The sequence below is a fragment of the Cryptomeria japonica genome, chromosome 3 (genome assembly GCF_030272615.1).
Source record: "Cryptomeria japonica chromosome 3, Sugi_1.0, whole genome shotgun sequence".
Lineage (NCBI taxonomy): Eukaryota > Viridiplantae > Streptophyta > Pinopsida > Cupressales > Cupressaceae > Cryptomeria > Cryptomeria japonica.
The window spans coordinates 63,909,117-63,932,056 of NC_081407.1; the positions used below are offsets into that span (position 1 = coordinate 63,909,117).

At 38.2% G+C, this 22,940-nt stretch overlaps 1 protein-coding gene and 1 pseudogene across 5 annotated transcripts in view; one reads left to right on the top strand and one right to left on the bottom strand.

Moving 5' to 3' along the window:
• LOC131032641 (uncharacterized) overlaps positions 1-22,940 on the bottom strand; it is a 240,030-nt gene that overhangs the window by 194,002 nt on the left and 23,088 nt on the right. The window lies entirely within an intron of this gene.
• LOC131033883 (U6 spliceosomal RNA) lies at positions 5,328-5,437 on the top strand (annotated as a pseudogene).

Genomic DNA, 22,940 nt, shown 5'->3' on the forward strand with positions numbered 1-22,940 from the left:
TGTCCTAATACTCAAGCTTCGGAGGATGCAGAGAAGGAATTAGCCTTGTATTCATTCACCTTCTTTGCCCCGCGGGAGAATTTTGATCCTTATGGTTATATGGAGGAGACAGTTGCCAGGAAGTACGGACATGAGTTTCAGGTGGAAGACTTTTGGATGAATCTCTCAAGTGATTTAGAAGTTAAAAGAAAGATGCATTCCAGGTTGCCTTTAGATTTCATCAGGAAATGCAAAGTTTACAGAGTAGCCGATCAGGCCCAAGACAATGGCAGATACCTCCAGTCATCCTATGACAAAGAAGATAAAAGAGTGAAGATAGATTGGAACAAGCCTGAGGTTTTGGACTTGAGAGCTTTGATGGCTCCAGTTTTATCATGTACTCGCAGATGGGTGGATGTACAACATCAGAAGTTGAGAGAGCAGAACGTATCAATGACTTTTACTTTGGAGACAAGACTAGAAGAAGGAGAAGCAAACGTGAGTGAGGACACTTCTCATCCTAGAGGCGCAAAGAGGAAAGAAAGACCTGAGAAAAGAGAATCTTCCAAGAGGAAGCAGGAGGCCAATCGAGATCGCCCATCAAGCACATCTTCTCGACGTGAAAAGAAGGCAAGTCAAGCTAAAGGTCAAGGGAAGACAGTACCTGAGGTTGATGAATCTATGGAATCCATGGTACAAAATGATAAACCAGAGAAGGGACAGACACCTCAGCATTCATCAAGTCAATCTCCACAAATTGATGAGCTGCAGGAAGATCAGAGAAATGATGATGAAGCGACATCTCCTCTTCGAGAAGATGAACCCCTGCCTAAAGAAATACAAGTTAGAGAGACTAGATCCGCCATCCCGGATTGGCTGAAAGAGAGACTGACAAGGGTGATTGTGATTGAAGAAGAAGAAAATGTAATTGATTTGGAAAGTCTTATAGGAAATTCTCAAGAAGTAACGGAAAAGAAGAAGGCCACCAAGATGTCCAAGGTGATAAGAGGTGAAGCAGGATCCAAGAAATTGCACATAGCTACACCAGTGGTGGACAAGTATGAAGGTGAGATTCTTGCAGATGAGTATGACTTAGAAACATTTGAGCTTGGTCCACTCACTTCTAAACAGGCAATGGATGAGGCAACCGATTCATTTGAAGCACTTAAGGACAAACTTAAGGAAGAAGTAGAAAAGAATAGGAAGCTTGAGAGAGAGGTCAGTGCTTGGAGAGGCTACTTTAGTCATCTCAATCAGCCCTTGAGACGTCAGGATCCAGCAGTATCTCCTGTGCAAGCACTTCCTCTTGAATCAGTTGGCGAAGCAAAAAGGGTCAAAAGCTTGGTTCAGCTTATGAGTTCTTGGATTGATAAATCCCACACGGTAGCCGTCGAGTTTGCAACAAGGATGATGAAGACAATTCATCGAGCTATCCAGGTCCTTGAGATTATCCATAATCTATTGATAACTGTAGCCGCTTTTGCTCACACTAGAGATGTTATCATTCCTGTCCTGCAAGTAATAAGGCAAACACCAAGACGAATCCTGGCACAAGAAAAGATAATGGATGGAGGAACTCATAACCTCCTGCAGTGGTCAGCTCTGCTCCAGATGAAAGAGGTTCTTTTTGAAGACATCAGCACCAAATGCAGTCAAGTTGAGGGTGTCATCCATCCAATTCAGGATAAGGTGTTTGAAGTATTGTGTACCATCCTTGGCAGGCGGATCGAGATTAAGACAAATGCGGACATCCAAGAGTTGGAGGAGAGAGTCAAGGTCATCTTTTGCAAAGAGGAAAATGTCATCACAGATGAGCAACGGGACCTGATGTTCACTACCATGCTCCTGATTGAGAAGATCAAAGAACTTGAACCTCAATGGGAAACAGCTCTTCTCACTGCTTTTGATCAGGTCATTCACTTGGAGGAACGAATGAAGAATCTTCTTGATATTCCCATTGCTGAGATTGAAGGAATTGTGTCCAGATTCGTTGGATATGCTAAGAAAGAGCATAGGAAAGGGAACAAGGTTCTAGAAGAAAGGTTGTTATAGGATGATGTGGCATCTTAATTATCATTGGTCTATGTTTCCTCAACTTTTGTGCCAATTAAATATTTGGCTATGCATTTAATAATGTTCATCTAAAAAGGGAACTTTTTGTAACAAACCCTAATTAGGGTTTAGGTGTCAAAATCTCAGCCATTGATCTTCTTTTGATCTGGGCCGTTCATTGTAATTGAGGATGCTATATATACCCTCACTCATTTTCATTTTGTGATTAGAAGATTAGAAATTAGAAGTTAGATGATTAGATATTAGAAAGAGAGATTAGAAGAGCTAAGAGAGAAAGTTATTGTGTAGCAAGATTGAGTAATGAAGAAGGAATTTTGAACAGTTGTTGTCCATTTGGCTTTGAGATCAATAAAATATTGAAGTTATGGTGTTTTATTGCAATACTTGTGGCTATCTTCATGGTTGTTTATCTTCTTGAATCATTCTCAGTCAAAGTAGTATTTAAGTTTGAAGGACAAGTGTTGTGCTTGATCTTTGGTGAGATTCATATCCAAACCACTAGCTTCTTACTGATTGTAAGGATGCCTTGTGTGGTCAACTGGAGATATTGAGATTGCTTGAACATTCAATCATTATTGAAATATTGATATGTTTCTTTATGATAGTATCTATAGTCTTTGATGATTTGAAAATCACTAATCACCTTAGAAGATCGCATCAATTCCAGTAAAGTTGTAATTCCTTGGCAATACTGAAATTGGTAGAATCTTACCAAGTCTATCCTACATTGAGTTATTCTTAGGATAAGAGTAGAATTCATCTCTTGAAACCCCTATCTTTTGATCTTTTTTAAGAATTTGTAGTATTAGGAAAAATCCTGTTCCTACAGTCGAGTGAGAGCAACACGGACCAGCTTTCAAAGTGCGTAAGACCCCTTGAAGAAACAGCATTTACAACGACCACCGGTGCTTATCCACACGTATAGATCCTACAACGAAGAACCTTGATGTCACCCTAATTGATCCTTTTCGCGATATCTTCAGCATTCAAAGGCTTTACTCAAGAGAGGATAAGGTACCCTTGGGTATTTTATTCTATGTTTGATAGTGTACAAAATACACGTCAACAGGACCTAGCTGTAACTGCACCGCTGCCATGATTATAAGGTAGAGTGAGCTAGCTTGTGGCAAACTCAAGATCTCTATGTTGGAAACGAGGCTTCCTCTCTTGCCTATTTCCCACTACCTCCCGTTTTTGCCTCATGAACTGATCAAAATTCAGATTCTGCCTAACATCAGGTGGAAGAAGACTCCACTCATCATGTACAGTCATGACATTATCAACAAAGACAGGCTTTGCCTCAGCTCTAGCAACATCCTCAGGTTCCTCTACTAAGAAATTAGGCCTTGAAGGCCTGTCAACTGTGCGCATAGCTGCCCTCTGAGGTCTAGGAATACTGGCTACACTCCTATTATCCTCTGGTTCCTAATTGTTTCGATTTGGAGGATTCATACGCTCCATCATGGTGGTGAGTGCTTGTAAAGCCTGAGCAACTTGTTGCTGCCCCGTAGCTATAGTCCTAAAAAATTCCCTTGTCTCCTCATCCTCAGGTTTGTGGCCTCTAGGTGGGCTGCCTGTATGCCTATCACCCATAGTGTCTAACTGCCTGTTAAGCTTTATTCTCCTTCAAGGAGGGCTCTTCTGCGTGTGTAATACCTGTGTGAACCCGCTTCCTGTGACTGCATGTAACTTCTAAACCCTTAGGATGCCAGGATTTAGCTCTGACACCACTGTAAGAACCTACCAAGGGTTCTCAACTCAGACAACGGAGGTTTAGCTGAACCTGATGCCTTTTATGTTTTGTATTTTGCAATTTCTAACAACAAGGCTAGTTTTGAACAAATAGTATGCAAAAAGCAACATTGGAAAGAGCTGGAAATAAATTGAACTAAAAATCAGGATTATCAAACCCTTATTACAGCCAATTTGCATAAACACCTTTAATAAAGAAATCAAACAAGACCAGGAAGATTTATTGTCAAATACCTCAAATTTATGAAACACCTTATTTGTCCTTGTTGCCGTATAGCAGTAAATAATGACAACAAAATTATTTATCAGTCCAAACTACCCGGAATGGTGAGTTTAGCAGCTCAAACTAAAGCTACCAGCTAGGCATCTCCTTTAGGTTTTATTTCAGAATTTTTAGATGACTCCTTCAACAAAATCGTACCCTTTCAAGGAAGAAAGGTACGGCAGGTCTGCAGGTTGTACTTGCACAAAAACCCCAGCTGTGATCACACTTATTTCTGCCTCTGTTCTAATTTTGTGGCTGCAATCAATCCTTTGCATAAAATGAATAAAACCCTTTCTAATCTGCCCAATCTTGGTTCCTGGATAAAACCAACTGAAAGTAAGATCAACTGATATTTCATAGCCTCTAATGCTGTTGCACAAAAATCCACCGTTTCCCTGTACCGATACTCTTAGATCGTCTACAAGAAGAAACCCTTGCTGAAACCCTCAAGCCAAAGCCTCCTCAAAGAAAACTCAATATCAAATCTTCACATAATGAAAAGAAGACCTAAAAACTTATTTTATCTCTTCCCTTTAGGGTTTGGCGCTATTCCCAAGACAAGTACGATTTGGCATTAAATGATGTTTTAACTTTTAATATTTATTTTTGACTATTGAAGCTTCAAAAATAAATCTCTTCAGTTTAATATAAAAGTGGCCCCATCTGATGAGAAATAGACCCTCACTTAAGTTATAACTTAAAGTGACTTTAAAATATTAAAACATTAAAGTTTACCATTTAATATTTAATGAAAGTAATTAAATATTAATATCTCTCTAAGTATCCATCAGAATTGCCTGTCATCAGAATTGGAGACTGCCAAGCCATACCCTGTCACTACCCAACCCACTGGCTAAAAATAGAAAGTGTCTCAAACGGAGTCCTGGAGACCTCAAATGAAAGCCAGTCCTGTAATGCTCACTCTGAAGATGAAGAATCAATCTTCAGGAGACCCTCTAACCAACCTCATCAGCCTATGAGGGTCAGTGATAGGCTAATCTACTCAGGTGACAGATGTCAACTAGAAGGGGACATCACATTTGTCCTACTAATAATTTTGTATTCTCTTTGTACTCGCATATGCTATAGTTTATAGTTTCAGAGAAAAGAAGCATCAAACTCCATTCATGAGTATTTTGATTGTTTCAGGACTAAACAGAAAACGAAAATCTATGATCATCCAATATGTATTTTTACTTTTATTTCTATTCAGAGGTTTTTGGTGTCATGACAATATCTTTTGTTGCGATGCATCTATGTTTAGAGATTAGAGCTTAGCATTTAATGTAATTGGAAGGATAAAGAGAACAGTAGCACAAACCCTCCCCAAGGATGAATTGCATAAATCAATAAATGGTCCAAATTTTGTATTCTAGATTTAAGAAATGGAAAGATGCCTTTTGGCTTAATCAACGCTAAAGCCACATTCCAGAGAGCGATGGACATCGCATTTCTAGATTTGATAGGAAAGTGCATCATTATTTACATGGATGACATTACAATTTTCTCAAGGAAGAGAGAAGATCACATTGAAGATTTGAGAAAAGTATATCAGAGATGCAGAAAATATGGGATTATCTCTTAATCCCAAGAAATGCATGTTCAGAGTCACTAAAGGAAAACTGCTAGGGCATGTTATCTCAAAAAGCATTTCAATTGATCTGGAAAGAATTGAAGCTATATCAAAGATCAACCTCCCAGGTGGTAAGAAAGAACTAAAGTCCTTCGGTAAAATCAATTTTGTGAGTTAGTTTATCACCGGATTTGCGGAGATAGTGAGGCCATTGAACGAGATGCTAAATAAAGAAGCCAGGATGGAATGGACAACAAAAGCAAAGAAAACATTTGAAGAGATCAAGTCCACAATCGCTGAGGCTCCCGTTCTAGTCAGTCCAGATTATACAAGGCCCTTTTACCTATATTCATTTGCTTCAGAACATACATGTCCTGCTATCCTTACGCAGAGACATGAAGATAAAGATGAACATCCCATAGCATTCATGAGCTCACCACTGAAAAAAAGCAAAGCTAAGATACCCAATATATAGAACCAAGCTTATGCTTTGGTGAAAACGATTAAGAAGTTCAAGCACTATATTGTAAGGACCAAAGTTTATTGTCATGTCCCCTAACAAATGATTGAATATTGTATTAAAAATATTAATTATATTATATAAATCCTCCCATTCGTTTACATAAATAATTAATATTCACTTGCTTTATGATTAAAAGACATTATCTTATATCTTTTGATTAGCACCGTAAATAGTGTCTAACTATTACGGGATTTCTAACTACTTGATGCAATAAAAGGATGGATGAGAGCCAAGATAAAGAGAGGAGAATATTTGAGAAAAATATCATTGAAGCGAAATTGATCATCGTAAGAGATCAGAGCATGTTAAGAAATTCCTTTCGCTAGCCACCTGGCCTATTGGAATTATAAACTAGGGAGTATTCTTTGGTGTGAGAACTGGTTAAAGACATATCATGGACACACACTTTCCAATAACACCCATGGGGAGAGACTTCCAGAGAATTGACGAGGCAATATACAAAATTCATCTTACACGCAGGCTAACGGAAGTAGCTTGAAAAATCAATTCTTCCTTCATTTTTCCAATACCCGATATCGGGTGCAGAGTCTAAACCAAACACTATTGCTCGCGGAAGTCAAGGACCCGATATCGAGTATGACTCTGACGTGACCCTGCAGACACACAGAAAGCATTCCCGAAGGAGCAGCGGCATCATATTCAAGGCGTAGCCAAAAGTCAAGGCCGAGTTGCGCGGAAGGGATGGTTTAGCGCCGAACCTCCATAATCAAAGTGTGCGGAAGTATCACAACCGGGAGTGGCGATAATAGCCGACAGAGGTCTCACTGGCTCGTCTCATTGGCCGTTTGTAGCAAACGTAGCATTGCATTACTGGTGGTGTCCAAAGGAGATATCTGTGGAAAGGTTGTCGCAAGATGCAAGTATATACGGGAAGCCCCCTTCTTTATGTTTCACTCTGGTAACCAGCAGCACGGGTTCTTCAACAACAGTTACAGATAGACATCAGGTGCACTTTGTATACATTATTTGAATAACGAACAATTCCTTAATGAATATCTTGTCTGTCAAACAATGAAATTACCCGCAAATGTAAAGAATAAATAAGTTAGAATGTATGGGAAATATCACTGTCTGAATGTTATTCATCGTTCTGTTCACAATTTACTGATTATGTTAAAAACATATTGATGTCAAACTGGAAAAATATTTAATGGAAAATTAAGGAATTTTACAGTGGTATCAGAGCATTAATTCCTGCCAGCCTGTAGGGTATTTTTAGAAAAATTTAATGCACATTTTCAGAAAAATTTAATGCATAGCTGAGGATGCACCAAGGAAATTATAATTTCCGAAGTACTAGGGCTGGTCAAAATAGATTTACAAACTCTCCTTTAGCACAGAGTAGTACGTCTATTCCGTTTGAAATTGAGGATAGCCACACAGAAACTGACGAAGAAATTATCTTTGAAACCAACATGGGAGACCCAGATAACAATAGGGATCTGTTGGCAGCATTAATCAGAAGTCAGCAAGATATGCAAGATAATGTTAACAGAATGACAAATTTGATGACCCAGTTCATGGCCAATAATATAAATCAGCACCAAAATAATGGAAGGCAGAATAATCAACATCAAAATAATGGGGGTAGAAATAAACAGTCAGTTAATAATCAGCCAGAAAGAACAGGAACAGCTAGACCATTTATGCCCACATTTACGGCTAGAAACCAGCCACTTGAAAATGAACCAACAATAAGAGAAATACAGGCAGAAATACATCAGGATTGGTTAGATTCCGGTGAAGAATTTCGATCAACAATGACATTTAGAGAATATTTAGATATCGGAATGAAACATAGGCCAAGAGGACAGCGAGGAAATAACAGTGAATTACAAAGAAAATTTGGAAAAATGTCCATTCCTTATTTTGATGGTTCAGGTAAGACAACTGCTCGGGCTTGGGTGCAAAAATTAGATACATACTTCCAATTAAATCCCATGTTGGAATAAGAGGCAATTAAATATGTTGCGTTACAGCTTGACGGTGTAGCACATGAATGGTGGCATCACGGACAAATAACCTTAGGTCATAATTTGATAGGCACTTATGTTGAGTTCACTGAGAAACTTATTGATAGGTTTGATTCTAAAGATCTTGAATTACATCTTAAGGATTTGACTCAACTTAAGCAAACCGGAACTGTTGAACAATATATATCTGAATTTGAAAAATTGGCTGTCTTAGTTACTGAAATTTCTGAAAGACACAAGATTGTGATATTTATAGATGGATTGTCTGATTCCCTCAAAGGGTGGGTTAAATCCTTAAACCCCCCTACTTTACAAACAGCTGTCAAAAGAGCAAGAGAATTAGAACCATCTTCAAAAGGAAAAAATTTTAACAAAGGACCACCTCCTAAACCGGAAAAAGACAAACAACTTTTCAACAAAGATGATTTCCCTAAAAACAAGCTAGATAAAGAGGAAAGAGAAGAACTCAAAAGTAAAAAACTATGTTTCAGTTGTAGAGAAGCATGGCAGCCTAGACACAGATGTTTAGGGAAAGGGAAAATTCATTATATTGAGGTTATGTCTGACAGTGAGGATGACGAGAATGCTGATCCTAACATAGAACAACCACTACAGAACACTGAATCAGAAACAGGTACCAAACAAAGAGAAGGAGTAATAGCATCCATAACAGGAACCCCACATTATAATATTTTCAGAGTTAGAGGAGTTTTGAATGGACAGCGTGTAAATGTTATGCTTGATAGTGGTTCTACACATAATTTTATAGATGCAACACTTGTGGAAAAACGCGGGTTGCATACCGGAAAACATGAAGGATTTGATGTTAGAGTCGCAGGTGGAACTAATTTGTCTAGCACTCATACAGTTCCTAAATTCAATATTACTCTTGGCAATTACACTGTTACTGATGATTTCTACGTAATTGATTTGGCTGACACTAATGTTATTTTGGGCATACAGTGGATGGAAACATTAGATGAATATACACAGAGCTTTAAAAGAATGGAATTCTCTTTTAAAATTGATGATAAGAAGGTAGTCCTTCGTGGTATGTCTAACAGTGGGCCCAGGATCATTAGTGCAAAAAGAATGGAAGCTATTTTCAGACATGGAGATGTGGCATGGTCAGCACAATGTTTAGTCTCCAACAAGGTATCAGGTTTCGAATCTAAATCTTATCAAGCTGATTTGTTAACAGTATTAGATTCACATCATTTGGTTTTTAATGATATTCCTCCAGGAGTCCCACCTGATAAAGGTTTTGAACACACTATTGAATTAGAAGAAGGTGCTAAACCAGTGATTACTACTCCTTATAGACATCCTAAAACATTCAAGGATGAAATAGAAAAGGCAATTAAGGAGTTATTGGATATGGGACATATCAGACCTAGTTCTAGTCCTTTTGCTTCATCTGTAGTGTTGGTCAAAAAGAAGGACGGAACCCTTCGAATGTGTATTGATTACAGAGCTCGTAACAAGAAAACAATCAAAAACAAGTATCCAATTCCTCGAATTGTAAATTAAGAGAACAAGACATTCATAAAACTGCTTTCCGCTGTCATTATGGTCATTATGAATTCTTAGTTATGCCATTTGGTCTAACAAATGCTCCGGCAACTTTTCAATCCTGTATGAATCATATTTTTCACAAACAGTTAAGGAAATTTTTGCTCGTATTCTTTGATGATATATTGATTTATAGAAAAACTTGGGAAGAGCATTTGAAACATATTGATATAATCCTTGGTATTATGGAATCACAATGCAGCAGTCAAGACACTTCTTATACAAAATGAACTAGGGAAAAGGAGAGGAAAGTGGTCGCCACTATATCCAAGAGTATGACATCGAGAATATGACTCACAACCCGATGGAAGAAGATCACTATTCGCTAACAATTTCTCTTATTGTCAATGCAAAACAAAAATATTATTCATCCTTGCTAAACATTCATTCTTGCTTGCCATTGCACAAATAGAGTTGAAGATTGATCAATGAACATTCCAAAGTGGACAATTTGTCAAGCCCCCGCAATTACACCAATACTTGCACCATCCTTAAAGGAACACCCACACACAAAAAATTGTCTTATTTCTAAAACTTCACAAATTTTCTGTGATCCGACCAAGGCAAAAAGCAAAGAGAAGGTAATGAAATTAGTCCATTGAATGGCAGCAACCTGATCCAGTATCGATGCATAGGCTGGTGTATACCCAGTGATCCTTACAAATTAAGTGAAAGCACATATGTATATTACTTATTATGGTTGAGCGATTCCATTTAAGGCAGCGATCTCTTGTATTAACAGCAGCGATTTGATTGGGTAAGGACAAAGGACATTTGCAAAGAGACCACTCTTGAGAAGAGGGTAACCACAAGAAGGGACATAACCCTCGATTGTCGCTTGAAGGCTATTTAAGGATAAACTTCAATAGAAGAAAGGCATCGAACAAGATATATATATATATTTATATATATATATGTGAGTATAAACAGCAGTAAGACATAACCTACTTATTCATATTTCTATATATTTGGTATCTCATATATTGAATCTAGTATGGCTTCTTAAATTACTTATTTCATAGGTAATTGTGTATTGATTTATGAAGGCAATCTTATTAGAAACAGAAAAGGGAAACACAAGGAATGTGGGAATATTAACTTCTACACATTAGGTGGACGTCCATTGAGTTGGTTACTTTGTGGACATCCATTGAGTTGGTTACATGTGGACCAAGGCATCAGATTAAGTTGTTACATGTTTGACATTCTTGTGCTTAATTGAGATGGATAGTCTCCCAGCATCCTATGATGTTTCTTCACTCAAGTTTCTAATTGGGCTGCAACTCTAATATGTGTGCTTGTAAATAAGAATCTTCATTGAAATGTCTTAATACTAAATAATTAACTTCCTTGATACAAATTACTAATATGTAATTAACAAAAAATACTGTTGCCAATAAATTTTATTATTGCTATTTTTATTTTTGTGCAAATTTTAGGTGTATCTCTAAGGGGACATTACAACTAGTATCAGAGCATCATTCCTGCCAACCTACGGGACGAAAGATTGTTGCTGAAACTAAGGCAGAGACCTCAAAGGGCATTGGAGAGGGAAAGGAGACTAATTACAGCAAATAAAAAGATTGTTCATGCAACATACCACCAAGGTTATCAACCCCTAGATTAACATGACCTTTGTTCATACCTAGGGAAGAACACACAATAGAGGAAGAAGGAAACAATCCACCGATTAATAATGTTGACGAAATTGTTGAAGCATACTCAAGACTAGATCCCAAAGTTATAAGAAATGTTTCCTTTAGGAATAACTATGAGTATAAAACACGAAATGCCTCTAGTAAGGAAAGAATACAACCCAACAAGTATTTAAAACAAATGGTTATCAAAATGACTCTTCCCAACTTTGATAAATCTGGAAAAGTCACGACATATTCATGGGTCCAAAAGATGGACACCTATCTCTCACTTAGTCCCATGACAAAGGAAGATGCTATTAAATTTGTCATACTACACTTGGAAGGAACTACCCGTGATTGGTGGCATCGTGGCCTTCTTACCCAAGGACACCTAAACATAACAACCTCTGATGAATTCACCCAAAGGCTTATGAAAAGATTTGATCAAAAAAATCCTAAAAGATACTTCAAGGAATTGAAAATTTGAAATTGAAAACAAAAGGAACTGCAAAATGTAAAGGAGTTCCAAATAACTTCAGTCACAATATCTAGGATTTCAAAAAGTAGACTAACATACCTATCCATTGAAGCATTAAAGTGAATCAATCTGGGGTTTGGTAAATTCCCATGATCCTACAACACTTGAAGATGCAATTCAAAAAGAATCAAGGTTAAAAACCACTTTATCAAAAGACAAACCCTACACAAAGAATCTAACATCAAACACATACTAAACCCCCTATAAGAAAAATTGGCATCAAAGGGAATTCCCTCCTAGAGATGACCTTGAAGAGCTTCAAAAGAGAAAATTATGTTTTCATTGTAAGGAGAAATGGGAGCATGGACATAAATGTTGCCGAGTATCAATTTGGAAAGAAAAATTATGTTACAAATGTAAGAAAAAATGGGAGCTGGGGCATAACTGTGAAAAAAGAATCAAAGCACATAATATAAAGGCAATGTCCAAGGAAGAAGTGTGGGAAGAAGAAAAGGAAAACCCAAGCAAGAAAAGGTGGTGCGATGAAGAGTAACATGGAACCCTAGCTGCCATCTCTAGAGCATCTGAGCATCATCCTTTCTGAATTAGAAGTGTTATAAAAGAACAAAAAATAACCAACCTTGTGGATAGTGGGGTAACCCACAACTTTATTGACAAAGGCTTGGTTGCAAAAATGAAATTAGAAACAAAGGATTTTAAGGGCTTTAAAGTAGCCTTGGCTGAAGGATCCACTTTCCGATGTACTAAAACAATTCCACAACTACACATCACCTTGGGAAAGCATCCAATCCAAGAAGATTTCTACATTGTAAATTTGGGAGATACTGATGTAATCTTGGGTACCCCATGGTTGCACTCTTTGGGGCGTTTCTACCTAGACTTCCCAAAATTGGAGCTTTGTTTTAAACATAATGGGCAAGAAGTCCTTTTACAAGTGCTATCCGATGGATCACTAAGAGTAGTTCCATCCAAGAGGATGGAAATAATCTTAAGACATGGTCAAGGAAAATGGGCTGGTCAATGAATCATTCTTGACAAATCCTCTTCCTAAGGTAAAACTATACACATTGATATCCAACCAAGTTTAAAGAAACACCAGAAGGTATTTGGCAGCATCCCACTGGGATTCCCCCTAAGTAAGGTTTTCAACATACCATAGAACTTGAAGAAGGGGCTAGGTCTTGTTGTGACGTATTCACACATCGCCCCATTGCAAATGGGGACCCCTACTTTTTGCTTTCTAGGGTTTGTTTTCTAGGTTCTTTGGGGTTTTGTCTGTTAGCCTTTGCATGATGAGTGTTGTCAGGGGGATCATTGGATAGCAGGCTTTGCTAAAGTCAGGGTGAGTCCACGATGCTCCAGAATTAGGGTTTCTTCGAAAGTCTCCCTTAAGCTTAGTTTCTGCTCTTGTTGCTTATGGTGTCAACAGGTCATTGAATCTTGATGAGGGAATTTTGTCTTTTGAGGGTCTGAGTTGGGCAAATTTGGCTAGGACATGGAAGAAAATGGATCAAGGATCTAGCCTAGGGCAAAGTCAAGTGGAAAAGGAGGTGAATTAGGCCTAAAAGAGAAATTTCGATCCTGACCCTTCCAAAGGGTCCAGAGCGAATTTCTCCACAGGACACTCCACCTTAACCCAGGCTCTGAGCTAACCTTTTCCTAGGTTTGAATGAGGGTAAAAACACTTGTGTGAATGAGGAAAGGTGAAAATGAAGCCAAGACTTGAGCTCAAAGAGGAATTTCGATCCTGACCCTTCCAAAGGGTCCATAGCGAAATTCATGTAAAACCCATTTTGTACAAAAACTGGAGCTATATGTCGACCTAAAGGATAAATTTGCATGATCATGATGGAAGGAAGCCTAACAAAGTGTGTCCAAGGCGTGAAAAGGAGGAAGCAAGTGAAAGATTAGCTCAAAATGAGAATTTCGCTCCTGACCCTTCCAAAGGGTCCAGAGCGAAATTCTTGAAGGAAACCTTTTTTCCCTTGAGGATGGTCGAATTCTTGGTTTTTATGGTCTAGATAGGTGTGGGGTGACGTATCCTTGCCTTTTGAGGTGGATTGGAATTGAAAGAATGGAGAAATGTGCTCAAAATTAGAATTTCGCTCCTGACCCTTCCAAAGGGTCCAAAGCGAAATTCATATTTCCTCTATTTTGCTTCTTAGCTTGACCAGGTTTGGAACTTCTAAGGCATGGTTTGGTAGGTTTTGATGCATATTTGCCTTGAAGATGAGTTTTTAGACCTTAAGATGATGAAAATCAACTTGGGAGGAGAATTTCGCTCCTGACCCTTCCAAAGGGTCCAGAGCAAAAATCCCCTTGAAACTCAATTTCTCACTCATCAAGGCCAAGTTCATAGTTCCTAAGCCATGCACGGAAGTGTTTTGACATGTTCTAGTCTTAGGGAGTAACTTGAGGTGGAAGATATGAAGGATTTGGCTTAAAAAATGAATTTCGCTCCTGACCCTTCCAAAGGGTCTAGAGCGAAATTCTTGAAAACACTCATTTTCCCCTTTGCCAAAGTCAAGACCAAGATGGAGATGCAAAGAGAGTGGTCTATGTTTGCTCCCAAAACAAGATTGAAGTTTGAAAAATGATCAATTTAGCCCAAATCATGATTTTAGCTCCTAACCCTTCCAAAGGGTCCAGAGCGAAAATCCTCCTAGACCTCATTCCCTTCCTTGTTTGACCAAATTTTGATATCCAAGGCATGATGAGAGGAAGAATGGACATGTTTTTTTGCCTTTGAAAATGTTTGAAGCGTTGTAGAGTAAGGATTGTAGCCTGGAGGGTGAATTTCGCTCCTGACCCTTCCAAAGGGTCCAGAGCGAAATTCCTTGCAAACCTATTTTTTTAACCTTGCTTGGGCTTAAAACCTTGTTCCTTGGGTGAAGAGGGATTGAATTTATCTTGTAAAGAAGAATGAGATTGAAAAGATGAAAAATCAAGCCTAGAAAGGGAAATTCGCTCCTGACCCTTCCAAAGGGTCCAGAGCGAAATTGTGCAAAACCTATCTTTTCCCTCAATTTTATGCCAAGTCTAAGGTGGTTCAAGGTGAATTAGGATTGGGAGTGTCCTTAGGTGTGACTTTGACTTGCCAGTGATTATCAAATTTGAAGGAATTGAGCCAAGTCATGAATTTTGCTCCTGACCCTTCCAAAGGGTCCAGAGCGAAATTCCTAAAATCACTTATTTTCCTTGCAAAGTCAAGTCAAACTTGGGTTTTTTATAGCGTGCATGAGTGTGAGGATAGGTGTTCTTGCCCTTTTGAAGTTATTTGAGGTTGAAAGATGGAGGTATAAGCCTAAAACAAGATTTTCGCTCCTGACCCTTCCAAAGGGTCTAGAGCGAAATTCTAAAACCCATCCTATCCTCCAAGATTTTGTGCCAAGTCAGGCCTAGACCAAGTTGGGGATGCCCCTAGGGTTGCCCTTGAATGGTTTGTTGCCCTCAAAAATGCAAATTTTAAGCTAAAACTTGAATTTCGCTCCTGACCCTTCCAAAGGGTCCAGAGCGAAATTCTTCAAACCATCCTTTTCTCCAAATTCTGAGTGAAGTCAGGCCTAGACTAGGGTGAGAGAAGCCATTTGGAATGCCTTGGAAAGATTTTTGACCATTAAAAATGCAAATTTTGAGCTAAAAGGTGAATTTCGCTCCTGACCCTTCCAAAAGGTCCAGAGCGAAATTCTAAAATCCACCTATTCCTTTCATAGTTGTGCCAAGCTAGGCCTAGACAAAGATGGTAGAAGCCCTTGAGATTGCCCTTGAATGGATTGTTGTTTCCAAAAATGATGATTTTGGGCTAGAGGGAGAAATTCGCTCCTGACCCTTCCAAAGGGTCCAAGGCGAAATTCATTATAGGTCCTGTCCCCGGCTATGATTTCTAGCGAAATTCTCTTTTCTAGTCATTTTGAGGTCAAACAAAATGTTGCAAGCATAGGAGAGGGATCCAAGGATGAGATTCCAAGTATAGAAAGTGAAAAAGATGGACCTTGGTGAAGGAAAACAAGCAAAGAGAGAAATTCGCTCCTGACCCTTCCAAAGGGTCCAGGGCGAAATTCTCCAAATCAACCATTTTCCCCTTGAGTGAAGCTAAAACTTTGATACATATGGCATGGTTGAAGGTGAAATGATGTTACTTTTCCCTGCAAGATGAATTGAAGTGAAGGAAATGAAGAGTTGTGACCTAAAACCTGAATTTCGCTCCTAACCCTTCCAAAGGGTCCAGAGCGAAATTCCCAATTTCACTTAAATTGCTCATGATGAAGATCAAGAGATGGATTCCCAGACCTTGGTGGAGAGAAGACCAATGTATGCTTGCCTTGGAAGACATTTTGGAGTAGAGGCATGATAGATTTTGTCCTAAAATGTAAATTTCGCTCCTGACCCTTCCAAAGGGTCCAGAGCGAAATTCTTAAAAACCTCTATTTTTTCCCAAATTTGCATCAAGCTTGGTGTTGGTTGAGAAGGAGGGCATCCTTGGGCATGTATCTAAGCAAGTACAGCCACAAAGTGAGAAGAATTTGAGCCAGGAAGGCAAAATTCGCTCCTGACTCTTCCAAAGGGTCCAGGGCGAAATTCTTATAGGGCCTGGCCCTAGAGAGAATCTTGAGCAAGCTTCGTTTTAAATATCTTCTTGCTAATAATTTAAGGTGGAAAATGCCATGTTGAAATGAATTTGTTATATGACCTTAATCATCTTTTGGTTTGTTTTGCAGATGAAAGAAGACCAGGCCAGGGCAAGGACGACCTCCTCTAGTCCAGCATCATCAAGGATGACCTCTTCCAGTCCAGCATCATCAAGGATGACCAATTTGCCAGCTACCTCCAGAACCTTCACTTTGCCACACTAAGGAACCACAAGATGACAAAGAAAGGCGATGCTAGCATTTCAAGGAAAGGTACACCATCCATCCAACACATCAAAGACAGAGGAGAATCAAATAAGGTCAGTGCAAGGGTTCGTTGAAGAAGCAGATAGTTTCAGAAGAGTTAATTAAAGTTAGCTTCTCAGCATCATCAAATTGAACATCTACCAAGTTACAAGTGTCAGACAAGGTGGCATCCCAATCATCACTCTTCCAGTCGGATTGATCCACCACAGTGTGTCCAGATTCAATGTACCTGACTCATCAAAGATGACACTAACTTCGATGTACCTACCCCGATTATCCATTGGTCGAATATTCCAGAGAAGACATGTGTCCAAATAATGCAATTATTTCATTGGCCAGGATTAAGTTTGTTGTAACAAACCCTAATTAGGGTTTTCATTGTAAAATCTCGACCATTGATCTCAAATTGATCTGAGCCATTGAATTGTATTGAGAGCATTATAAAAGGCTCAAGCTCTTCATTTTGTAGAGGTTAATAGATAATAGCTAGGAGGCTAATAGTTAGTTGATAGAGGTTAGAATAGCTAATGATCGATAGTGAATAGAATAGAAATTAGAGTAAAGTAGGAAGAGAAAGCAAGAAATTGTTGCCTTGATTGTAAGTGAACCCCCTTTTCATTGAAAATATGGTAAATGTGTCGTTTCTTTGCATACGCATGGTCTCTTGTTGAATCTTCATTTTAGATGATAAATGATTAGATTGAATGAAAGAATTTATTGAATGTACTCGCGTGAAATCTACCTAGCCCAAATCACTAGCCTTTTTCTGATTGTAAAAGCACCTTGCGTGGTCAACTGGCATAGAACGAGCTTAATCCCGAGTCATAACACCTCTGTTGTTCACGCATTATCTTGAATCCTGTATCTTTTGCCATTTGTTTATCTTCCAATTAGTAAATAGGACTTGCGATTCCAGCAAATCAGACGTTCAGGTCATCGAGTGTAAGTCCCCTTGTGATTCCAGCAAAATCACATCATACCACGAAGAGCTTATCCACACTTAGAGATCCTACATAACAGAACCTTGAAGCTTCTCCGATTGATCCTTCTGGATATCTTCAGCATTCGGGAGCTTTATTCAAGAGAGGATAAGGTACCTTTAGGTATTTTATTCTGTGTTTGGTCGTGTACAAAAGACACATCAATAGGTCTATAATAACTACACCCGATAGGCACCCCTGAAAATTCAAAGAAGAAATAGAGAAAACGATTAAAGAGATTCTTGAAATGGGCCACATTCAGCCTCGTTCTAATCCCTAACCCCTCATTCTGTTTGTGAGGCACTTGCCCACTAGAGGCACCAACCCCTCATTCTAATTCGTGAGCACTTGCCCACTAGAGGCACCAACCCCTCATTCTATTCTCCACCTTCCCAATGTTGCTTCTACAACAAATGTTGGACAACCTTTTTTTCCACAAACTCTAATTATTATGGTGACAATAAATCTGCCACAAAGCTGATCACTTTCTCCTTGTAATTTCTTCAATCTGCTATGATCTTTCACAAATCTTCATGTATTCTTGTTATCAAAGCTTGTTCACAAATCTGCCATCTTCATGAATCTACGTATTGTTTTTATTAAGACTTCGCCTTACAACTTTGTACAATCACCTTTTCAAATCTTTATGTTCTTCCCTTTTAAAATCCTCCCTTCATAAACTGATAATGATTCTTCCATAAATAATTCACACCAATCTGCCTTGAATATATATTCCTCACAACTCAGTCAAGATCATATCTATACTTTCTTCATACAAGATTGTTGGAGCATACAACATTTTATTTCACGTGCTTTACACCCACACTTCTCAAGGATCTTCTTTTACACACTACTTTTAAATATCTTCTTTTCCACTCCACTCACACAACACATTTCAGTCTCTATTCATATCTTTCACGAAAAGATATGTTTCTTCATATATGGTCACAACTTTTGTATTAACCTTTTCATAAACATTAATTAAATCAAATGCATCTCTTTTCTTATACAAATTTTACTTTCTCATAACTTACTGATTAACAAGGTGTTGACTTTAACTTTTGACTCGCACCTTTTCTTTATCCCTCTTTCTTTGAGTTAGTGTTCTTTAACATAGTCAAATCACATCTTCTTAATGAATCAAGTATCCTTAACAAATTATGCTTCTTTTAACAAGTCATGATTTATCATATTATCAATCAAATTAACTGAATCTTCATACATTGGTCAGCATATTAATTGTTTTTAATACAGATCACATTGCTTGAGAATAGGTGATACTAATTGCTGTGATAGTGTAGTCGCTACAATACATTTCCTGGCATCTTTCCTTCCTTTCAAATATTCCCAATCGGCAGTCCAACTGCTTCAAGGAAAACACCAGTTGGAACCATCAAATCGCTGACCATAATTTGAATTGCAGTTCAAAAACTCCTTGTAATTGCTTTATCACTCTAATATAACTGTTTGTCCTTCTCCTTTCCTTCTAGACTTCATTGCTACCAATTTCTAATAAAATTTCTTTTAATTTAATGGCAGCTATGAGTTCACGTTGACTTTTCATTTTAATGGTCTTCTCTACTATAGACGTTGTTCTTTTATTTATTAATAAAGTCACTGCTTTCATTTTCTTAAAGCTTAACGCTGCCATAATATGATCCTCATCACATAAGTAGAAGAGTATTTAGTCACCTTTGGCCTCTTTCACATTCTTCGTTCCTTCATTAAAATTTCACAGCAATTTGACTCAACTCTTTCTCATTTTGGTTATCCTGCCTTTCCTTATAAGAGAAAACAAATGTCTTTATCACACTGACTGTCTCCAGCTTCCTCGCATAGTCAAATAGATACCACAATTACAGATTTATAATTATTGGATGTCTGAAAACAAATTATGTGTGGTGTCGTTCGTACATCTCTTCAGAGACCAACTTCGCATAGAGCTATGAATTTGTTACATAATATAATGGTCACCCTTAGTACTTGCTTCATATTGTCTTCAAGTTGCTATTCTTTATGAATTATTAATCAGTGCCCTCAATTATTATTTTAATCACTGTCTTCCATCATGCTTACTGTCTCATACTTGTTATTACCGCTGTCCTTATCGAACAGATCTGCTTCTAAAATCATCCATGTAATCCATTTTACATTTGTTCATATCTTCTTCTAATTTTTCTTGAATTACTGTCAGTTCTCTGATTAGCCTCTCCAAATCCTCTATCAACTTCCAAGAAAAAGAAATAAAATTGCTTCATATTCATCATTTAATAATCTTTAATACATAGTCATCAAACCATTCATTGTTAATCATTGAAGTTTAATCATTGCTGACTTCAATATTAATCACAATATTAATCATTGCTGTCTTCAATACATTGATCACTTCTTGTGATTATCTTTACTTCTATTGTTACTCTCATGTTGTAAATTCTCTAGACATTAATGACAATATGTTCAATGATCTCCACTGAGTTCCATTGACATCAATGACAACTTCCAAATGCCTGTATACCCTTGACATCAATGACAACAATTCCAACATATGTTACTCCATGTTTGGAATTACCTCTGCTCGATGATGAAGGCAAGCTAATTCTAGAATCTGAAACTGATCTTGATGTGCGAGAAAAGAGATTGAGGAATAAGTCCATTCTTGAGTACTTGGTTAAAAGGAAGGGTCTACCTATAGAAGACGCCACTTGGGAAGGAGTTGAGATCTTTGACCATCGAAATTTAAATTGCTTGAGGACAAGCAATCTTGGGAAGGGAGAACTCTCATGCCCCTGCCATTACACCAATACTCACACCATCCTTAAAGGAACACCCACGCACAGAAAATTGTCTTCTTTCTAAGAATTCACAATTTTGTGTTGTCTAGATCCGACCAAGGCAAACAGCAAAGAGATGATAATGATATTAGTCCATCAAATGGCAGCAACCTGATCCAGCATCGATGCATAGGCTGGTGTACACCCAACGATCCTTATAAAATAAGTGAAAGCACATATGTATATTACTTATTATGGTTGAGGAGTGATTCCATTTAAGGCAGCGATCTCATGTGTTAACAGCAGCAATTTGATTAGTTAAGGACAAAGGACACTTGGGAAGAGACATCACTCTTGAGAAGAGGGTCACCGCAGGAAGGGACATAACCCTCCATTGACAATTGAAGGCTATTTAATGAGAAACTTCGATTGAAGAAAGGCACTGAACAAGATCAGGAATTCTAATACAATATATATATATATATATATGAGTATAAACAGCAGTAAGACATAACCTACTTATTCATATTTCTAAATATTTCGCATGTCGTATATTAAATCTAGTATGGCTGCTTGAATTACTTATTTCATAGATAATTTTATACTAATTAATGAAGGCAATCTTGTTGTGTGTCTTGCACACCCCGCCCCGTCATTGACAGAGGACCCCCATTGCTCTGGGTAAGATGAGGAGTGTGTCGTTGCTGTTTTCGAAGCCCCTAGGTTTGGTGTTTAAGAGAAGAGCCAATAGGTATTGGGCCAAATAAACAAAACTTGTGAATTCCCTCTGTAAAACGTCAAACTCTCAAGATCGTCTGCAAGCCCCATCAACCCCAAGTTTCATAGAGGCCAAAATCGTGAACTTCATCAAAATCGGCTCAGAAGCCAGGAATATCAGACAAACTTTCAAAATCGGTCAAATTGACCAAAATGTGAGTTACTAAGTCGAAAATCTCCCGAAATGATCAGAAGGAGCGAAATAAAGGCAGGTGACAAAGGCCTTATAGGCCGAAAAACTCAGAAGTTTTCAAATTCAGCCTTTATGCCGAAAGTTAGAAAGACTCAAAGGAAAATCGTATATTTTCCTCAAATAGGCCAAAAAAGGTCTCAGTTCACCAAAATCAGCTTAGGAGCTAGAATCGCGAAAAATGGTTAAAGCTCTCAAAACAGTCTTATGGGCTGAAAATGCTAAAGTGAACTCAAGATCTCACAAAATCGCCTTAGAAGCTGAAGTTGAAGAAAGGACCCTAAGTCATGCAGGCCCGAAGTCACTTGAAAGAGAGCGAAGCAAAGCCCTGGTCAGGCGAATGAGAGAAGTGTAAAATCGCGCAAATAGGCAGTCTGGCCCGAAATTCATAAACTTAACATCTAGCAAAAAGGGAAAATAGCCGAAAAGTTAAAAGGTCTGAATCATGCAAAGTTGCTATCTAGGCCAAAAACCTATAGCCAAGTTGAAGTTGCGTAAACTCTTCATTAAGCCGAAAATCATAGAAGCAAAGGGAAAATCGCGCATCAAAAATGGTAAAAAGAGGCCATGGCGTGCAAATAGTCTTCATAGCCTGAAAACAAAGTGAGAGCTCAAAAACGTGAATCCCTCCAGGCCGAAAACACAAGGACCTCCAACATCGCGCCTCTCATTTCGGCTTGGTAGCCCGAAATCTAGAGAAAGAGCGCATTAATATAAAACCAAAGTCGCACAAATGAGCCTGTTAGGCCGAAATCATTCAATCTCATAGAACCCTCTAACAGGCCGAAGTCGAAAATGGCTCCATGAGCCGAAATCGTGCATAACCTCGAAGTCGCTAAAACTCACAAAAATGTCTCTAAGCCCGAAATTCAGAGAAAAGTCACGACATTAGCCTACATGGCCATAATGCAAAGGAGTCGATGAAGAAAAATCATGAGAAAGAAGTCTCAAAGTCAAAAAACTTAAGAAAATGAAAATCGCGATTTTTTTTGGTCAAAAACACTGAAAAGTCATGGAGCGATAAGTTGAGTGAAATGAAAAGGAGGTAGGACCAAATAATAAGTTCACTCTTTTTGCCTAGGAAGACCGAAATTCCCCCTAAAATGACAAAGTGATAAATAATCCATAAAGAGGGTGGGGATTTAATGAAGTTAAAGTCGCTTAGAAGCCAAAAATGAAAGCCAAAGAACTAAATCGCACATTTTAATGAAAATGGCCAAATTTCATAGGGCTTGGGGCGATCATAAACAAAGGTCAGTCATGTCTTTTAAGTTAGGAAGAGAAAATCGCCCAAACGTCACAAAGAGCTAGAATCGCGAGTTACTTTCAAAAGAGACACATTTAAAAGATACATCTCACAAAGAGCTTCTCAAGCCCAAACTTCATCGAGACTAAGCCCGACGTCGTTAAATAAGATTTAATATTTGTCAAATTAATTTAAATTAGTTTTTCAGATTGAT